Source organism: Pinus tabuliformis, chromosome 5_2 (genome assembly GCF_031772625.1).
Source record: "Pinus tabuliformis cultivar Carrire ecotype Pingquan chromosome 5_2, CPIR1, whole genome shotgun sequence".
In the NCBI taxonomy this organism is placed as follows: Eukaryota; Viridiplantae; Streptophyta; class Pinopsida; order Pinales; family Pinaceae; genus Pinus; species Pinus tabuliformis.
This window is the reverse complement of record NC_142306.1, coordinates 79,686,705-79,694,696: the sequence shown is the minus strand read 5'-3', so window position 1 is coordinate 79,694,696 and position 7,992 is coordinate 79,686,705.

Sequence of the window (7,992 nt, the reverse complement as noted above, 5' to 3'; positions counted from 1 at the left end):
ATACAACACATTTCCATTAATAGATTATGCATTACAACAAATGAATCAGTTTAGATGTAGAACACGAGTTAAAGAAACATGCATTACAAGTGTTAAAGATCAATCTTACAACAAATACAATACATGTGTGAAAACGTGATGGCCTGTTAATAAGCTTCTGAATTAAGCGAAAGTTCCAAGACACATCATTACACCATACATCACTAACCCCGTCAGCAGGGCATTGGAGCCACTACTTACTCCTTAAAGAAAAGATTACAGACTATCTTGGCTATGTGGGAGGAGATGAGGTGAAAAAGTCCTTTCATGTACAAATGAGGGGGTAATTATAGCCAAGGGTGAAGCTGACCCTTGTGGTTGTTCGAATACCCTCATGACCGTTCGACTTACATGACTCTATGTTCAACAAGTGGGTCTCTTGGACTTCCATGTTACATCACATTGATTGACAAAAAGCTTATGGTGGAGTTGTGGGCGACATGACTCATGACTTGACTCGACATGACTTGACATGACAATGTTGGTACACTCGTGCTGCTGTTGGAGTGCATGTTTAGCTATAGTGTTGTTGAGTGATGGATGTCTTCATGGTGTATCATAGCTTCACCTCCGCATGGCGAAGTGCGCAGTCTTCAATGGTACTTGGTTCGCTTAATGAAGTTTTAGCATGTTGTTCCTTGCTTGCATGCTGGAAGGCTTGAAAGGCTCATATGTTTGCGAAGGTGCATGTTCGTCACATTCATCCACTTTGCATGCTTCGTTCGTTCGTCCATTGGTGAACCTGTCCTTCTACATGTGCCCCCTTCATTCATCTCGTTCGTCATTTTTCCATGTTGGTTGGTGTACATGTACCTACGTCACTCATGACGAGACGACATCAAATCGAAAACCTCCTAGTCTACCATGACACATGATCATTCAGATGCAGGTGATCGGGAGAGGCAGCAGGGTTGTGCTACGGGATGATGGCTCTGGGAAACTGCTGATGAAAACTGCACAGGATTCACTGAGAGATGGAGACAGGCAATCTAAGTCGACAGTGACTGTCTGCAAGGTCTGGATCAGCTGGGAGGCAAAATTGTGCAAATTATGGGAGGAGCACTAGGTTGCTGGAAGGAAAGGTAGGCATGCTTTGCGCAATTTTCAGAACGAACGAGCAGCGGGGTTGGACAGCTAGATTTGCACAATTTTCCAAAGGAACGGGTCGGGTTGCATGAAGGGTCAGTAGGCAAGGATTGCGTAGTTTTTTTGGGGAACTGCCCAGGTCACTAGCAGCCAAAACTGCGCAATTCCCAGAGGGAACTACCAGTTGGTTGCTGGGGTCACTGGAAGACAAAACTGCGTAATTCCCATAGGGAACTGCCAGTTGGATGCCCAGGAGACTGGAAGTAGAAACTGCGCAATTCCCAGAGGGAACTGACAGTCTGCTGCTTGGGTTTGTTGGGAAGGAAAACTGCACTAAGGCCGGATGGTTGACCTGCTAATCATCTCTGCACAATTTCTAAGCTGAGCTGAGCTGATGGGCAGTAGAAGGACTGCTCATGAACAATGCTCAATTTCTGAAATGAACAGTTGGTTGACTTTCGGTATGACTGACTGGGAAAACTACATAATTTTTTGAGGGAGACAGGGACAGGGACTTGGTGTCTACCTGACCTGTCTGCACAATTTCCTTAGTCAGTTGAGCAGGTGAGGTCAATGGCCTCTGCGTAGTTTTTGAGGAGAGTCAGTCTCAGGGTGACTGCCAGATCTGACTATATAGGTGATCAGCATGAGAGTAGATAGGATTGCTTGCGGGAAGCGCAACTTGAAAACACTAGCTTAGTGCTTTTGCGTTGTTCTCGTTGACAGTCGATTGCGTCATTGGCAGGGTGATGGTTTGGTTGTCAGATGGGAGTGAGTTCGTCAGAACCTTCAAAAAAATGGCTAAGTGTGTGAATAATCGAAAGATGCATAGGTGGTTGTATGAACACACACTCGCATGACTTGATGACGAGACAACCAAACCATCCAGACACACATGTTCAACAAGACTGACTAACTGTGTAAGTGACAAGTGTGACACTCATGATAGATCTTTCATTGATCGAGACAACGCTTGTGCAACAGTGAATGTGACTCTATGTGTGAGTGTGAAAAATGCTTTCAGAGTGAATACAACAAGCACATACGAAGCAAAGACTTTGAGCATAACCAAAACATGGTCGCAAGCATGACTCAGACATCAGCATGCAGAGACTTGAATGCAATGAACAAGCAAGGTGAATGTAAGGACTCACGCGAGCTCACAGAGTGAACCCGAGTGTGTGCAATCATCAAGTGAACTCTTCAAGGGAGGCTCCGAAATTGGTGCAAGCCAAAATTTTGGAGGGTGGTTGTAGCTGCTACAACAGATACATACATACATCTATTTCACTTTGTTTGCAAATATTTTTTCATCTTCATATCAATATGACAATTAATTAGATGTGTCACTCCTTTCAAATTCCATACATATGTTATATTGAATGTAGTAAATCATGTTAGCCTTTTCTTTAAATTGTAATATGACACTTTATTTGTACTAATATTTTGTCTATGGTATACCTAGGGGGATATTATAGGGTACAAAGGGAGGTATTAACTAGATCGAGTAATCACCTTTCTCTTGGATGGATAAATGCACATGCATGGTACTAGTGGACTACTCTTTTGAGTAGATCTTATTATTTGTGTTCTTCTTATGTTTCAGAGACGAAACATGTTTAAGGGGGGTGGAATGTAGTATACTTAGGGGGGATATTATGGGGTATAGAGGGAGGTACCCAAGGGAATAATGTAATAATGTGATGAGCCATAGTTAATAAATAAAGTGATTAACCTGCATAATGTAAGGAACCACAAGTAGTTAGGAATAATGTGGCCTCTTGAGACATACAATACCATGGGTAATTACCATGAGTCTCTTAATACCATACATCTAATACAATGGGATTATCACATTATTCCTAACTACTTGTGGTCCCTTACATTATGCGGGTTAAACACTTTATTTATTAACTATGGCTAGTCACATTATTACATTATTCCCTTGGGTACCTCACTCTGTACCCATTAATATCCCCCCCCTAGTTATACTACATTCCACCCCACTTAAACATGTTTCGTCCCCGAAACATAAGAAGAACACAAATAATAAGATCTACTCAAAAGAGTAGTCCACTGGTACCATGCATGTGCATCTATCCATCCAAAAGAAAGGTGATTACTCGATCTAGTTGATGCCTCACTTGCTTGAGATGGACCTTGTTTCTGGACACTTGATCTAGTCGGTGCCTCACTTGCTTGAGATGGAAGTTGGTTATGGTGGTTCCTCTATGTTGATGTGTTGTGGGTCGATCGTCGCACCTCTCTATCTGTTGCCCAGGGGTTGTTGTCCTTGTTGCTAATTCGTTGCCACCTTGTTGGTTGTTGCCTTGTTGGGTGATGCGGGTGGTGATATGTTGAAGCTTTAACTGATGGAATATCTTTCTTTAATTCACCACCTGATGGAGCCTGAGTGGTATCTGGTACCTATTGTGGCGCCTGCAGTTGTTTCTTGTCTTCTAGTATTACTTCCACAATGGACTCCTCATCTGATGTGTCAGTACCTGCAGTGTTTTCTGCTTCGGCCTCCTTGGACTCTACTTGTTTACTGATGGAAATATCTTGCAATGTAATTTTATTCTTTTTATACCAGAAGTTCAAACATTTCTTATGCACATTAATATTGATAGTACCAACGGATTCCATCCAAGGGTATCCCAAAATAATATCCACATCAGCCATATCTAAAGCATAAAAATCAGAATGCAACACATACTTATCCAGGGAAATCTTCAAATCTTTATAAACTTGCACCTCCTCATTATCAACCTGTGTGTGCTCCATTTGTTTTGTTGGGACTTGCAATCTTTTAGCCAAATGAACATTAATAAAATTATGCTTGCAACTAGGATTGATAGACACAATGATATTCTTATTCTGAATATATCCATGAACCTGTAATAAGGAGATACTAGTAGAAAATAACCCCTTATTTTTTTCATTATCTTGTTTTCTATCATGAGACCATTTGTCCAAAAAGACTTTTTCAATATCTTCATCAGGAAGGCTTACCAACTTCTCACTGTCTAATGAGTCCCACCATATGGCTGCCTCGTCTTCAATATTAAGTCGTGTTAGATTTTTCCAAATTGTTGACCACATTAAATTACAATCTTTTATGAATTCATCAATAGTGGAACCATCATCGCGTCCTGTAAAAATCATCATAGTAGAAGTCGTGAAGTAGAATGAGGGTTTTCAAAAAAATTACCTACTTCATGCGACAAATTTAAAAGGGCCAAAACTCGGTCACTATGGCGCAGAATCCTTATTATAACCCGTTTTCAGAAATGGAACAATCTATTTGCATCTTCTCATGTGTTTGAAAACTTCATCTGGGCACTTTGGAACTCAGATTCGCACTGCAACTATCTTGTCGTCAAAAAAAAAAACTGATTTTAAATCAACGATATCTCCCTCATCCGGACTCCGATTCGGCCAATTGTTTTTTTGAAATTGGGTAATTTTCTAGGAGGAGCTTAGATATGGAATCTATTTTATGAAATTCTGCAAAAAAACTGTAAAAATTTACTAGAGATTTGTCGTTCACAAATTTTTGTCACAAAAAATTACACAACACAACTGATATTAAATCAGCGATATCTACCTCATCCAGAGTCCGATTCGGCCGATTTTTTTTTTTAATTTGGATATTTTTCCACAAATAATCCAGATATACTTTTTTTTTGCACATTCTGCACCAAAAGTTTCATATCTGATCTGCAAATTCATTGCCCAAAAAATCCTGCAAAAAAAAAATGCTTCCCCTCTTCGCCCAAGAAAGTGCTCTGATACCACTTGTAGTAGATCTGACCTGCAAATATATTAAAAATGGAAAATATGTCCAATAAATAACACAATATCATAGAACTTCATATCTTTATTAATATCAAAACTCTTAAGGTAGGGCAACACCACACAACTACTCCTTAAGGAAGGAGAACACTCCACAAGCCATTTGCTTATCAATACAATAATCCTTGACATCCCTCAGTGAAGAGTTTCTAGGATCTATATAGTCTTGATACATACAATACCATGGGTAATTACCATGAGTCTCTTAATACCATACATCTAATACAATGGGCTTATCACATTATTCTTAAATACTTGTGGTCCATTACATTATGTGGGTTAACCACTTTATTTATTAACTATGGCCCATCACATTATTACATTATTCCCTTGGGTACCTCCCCCTTTACCCCATAATATCCCCCCTGGGTATACTACAGATTAGGCAAATATTGTAAATATGTAAATACAAAATAAGAAGATGAAGAGACCTTGGGATGTGAATCCTGTAGAGCTGTAACAAGGGTCTCTTTCACCTCTAGTTATGCTACATTAATAAGTCAATCCGGGAACGCTTTGTTATTGCAAAGAGTAACTCAATCCGAGGCTATTCGTCAGAGTAATGCTTAGTAGTACAGTGTCTAGAAAATACAAGAGTAAACGGCTGCTAAACCTATGACTAAATTGCTTTTAAAAAGAATAAAATCACACAACGCAGTTTATCAGTCAAGGGTACGGAAGCGATAACCCATCCCTCTAGAAACTGATGGAAAGGAAATTAGAGCATGGACCATAGGTCTGGGAGCTAGGCAGCGACTTGCTGAGGCTCACTACAGCCTTAGACCTTCTCTCACACCAAAACAGTAAATGCAAGTAACTGGAACGGCAGAAAGTAAAATGGAACAGCAAGCAGGAAATGGAACAGCAAATCTGAAATGGAACAGCAATAAATGGAACAGCAAGAAATGGAACAGCAATCCAATAAACTAAATCTCGCGAGTCCGACTAAGCTTGCTCTATTGAGTTAAACTCACATCCTGCAATCAAATAGCAATCTTCTCTCTAAAGCAACTTCAATGAATTATACTTTATGGAACAGTATTCACAAATGAATTCTGGAACAGCAATCATCAATCATATATACACAACACACTTACTATAGCAATCTGATGATTAAAGAGAATATGACTATGTTTCCAAATAGAATAATATTACTTCCGGATTCCAATAACTGAGATTCCAAATGAATCCAATACAGCAATATTCAATATGAAGGCTCTGTAACAGAAACAGTTGGCTTAGACTGTAAACATGCAATCAACTTTGGAGAGATTCACTCATGCAACACAGAGTCACGACATAAATCTTCTCGAAAGAAACCACTAATGAATTAATTGTAACAGAGCATGGAATAGCATATGAAAAACATATCAGATTACCGAACTGTAAAGATAAACAAACCACACAGAAACCAAATTATAATGATACAAAAGCAAGTGTCCTTCGGAGTCGGGCCGTTAGCTTCCAACGGCACACTGCCTTAGGTTACTCCAGACGCAGAGATGAAATAAACACGAGGTCTTTTGTATTAATACATCAACAAATGTACAGCAAAACAAGTCTTAGTGAGAGTCGATGATCAAAGTTGAATCTGGAATTCACAGTTACATATATGAACAAAAAAAGTCCCTTTGCTTAACACTGCTGTCCCTTTTTATAAGAGTAACGGCGGAGGTATCTAGGTAACAAAAATAAGCAAAACAGCGATCCCTCAGGATCAAATATCCTGAGGGATTCGCCAAGCCGTTAATCCTTTACTTTTCTTCCCCTGCTCCGCCGAGTCGATAATCCTTCTTTCTTTCCAGGGTCGTCTTGCTTCGATTTGTTCGATCTTGTTCGCATCCAGTTCCCTCCTAAAGGGACAGCAGTTATTGCTTCTTTGTCTTTTCCTTTCGATTGGCAACCCTTCGTTTCCACCCTTTCCTGCATGGAAAAATAACAATTATCAGCGATTAAGCTTTCCATACTAATTCTCACACATTCTATTAAAATTCTTTATTTCTTTAAGCTCATTATGCAGAAAGGGTTACAATTGTTACTGAAAAGTCACTAAATTGTTCGTCAAAAACATACCTTTCCAGTGCTCCACACACCCCCCTGCTTACCCTGTTTCATGCCCTCATGAAAACATTATAGTTGACATGCAAGGCGGTAAGAGAATAGGCTGGAGAGGGAACCTCGTGTGGAGGCCTACAGCCGTGATGAGCAACTAGATCATCAAAGAACTGATTTGTTTGACCTTCAGGCATTTCATACAAGGCCTGATATCCGGGTGCAGGGTGCCAAATAATTGGACTACGAAATCGATACCCTAACCAGGATGGCCCTGCTTGCAAAATACGCTCACCATAAAGGTTCAATCGGCTGGCAGCTAGCTCAAAATTTTCATATCTGAATGGTTCCCTGAGCTGGATGTTTGGGTTCGAAGTCTGGTATCGAAATTTTGCAGCATCGATGGCAAGGTCTTTAATAGTCAGAAAATATTCCAGATTTTGTCGGATTAGGTCCTCGTGCATGGGTCCTAATGTCTCCATAACACCCGGGGTTCTCATAAGGTTCCTATGTGCTCTCCATAACAGTACTGGGTCTCTAGGCTCGGCTCTTACCCACAAGTCTAGGCTATTTTCCTGTCTCTGAAAAGTGTTATAAGCCCTGAGCCATTTTAGCTGATTAACCCCGAAGGAAACGAAGGCTTGCAATTGGATGTCCCCAACAAAAGGGCCAGGATTTAAATCAGTTTCCTGGTCTAGCACGAGGTTATGCAAGTAAAATTCACATAATAACCTTTGAACCTTAACTCCATAATGCTTGCAACAATCTATGAAATCATTAACAGTATTGATTTGTATAGGGGCACCTGCCCTGACAGCTTTTATCTTTAATCGTAAATATCGTTCAAGCAAAAATAAAGCATAGTTTTTAGCAGGGGCCCTACAGGCCAGAACGTCATTATACAAAGAACACACAGTGTCCATCTGCCTAACAACAATATCTAATCGACGAGTTACCTTT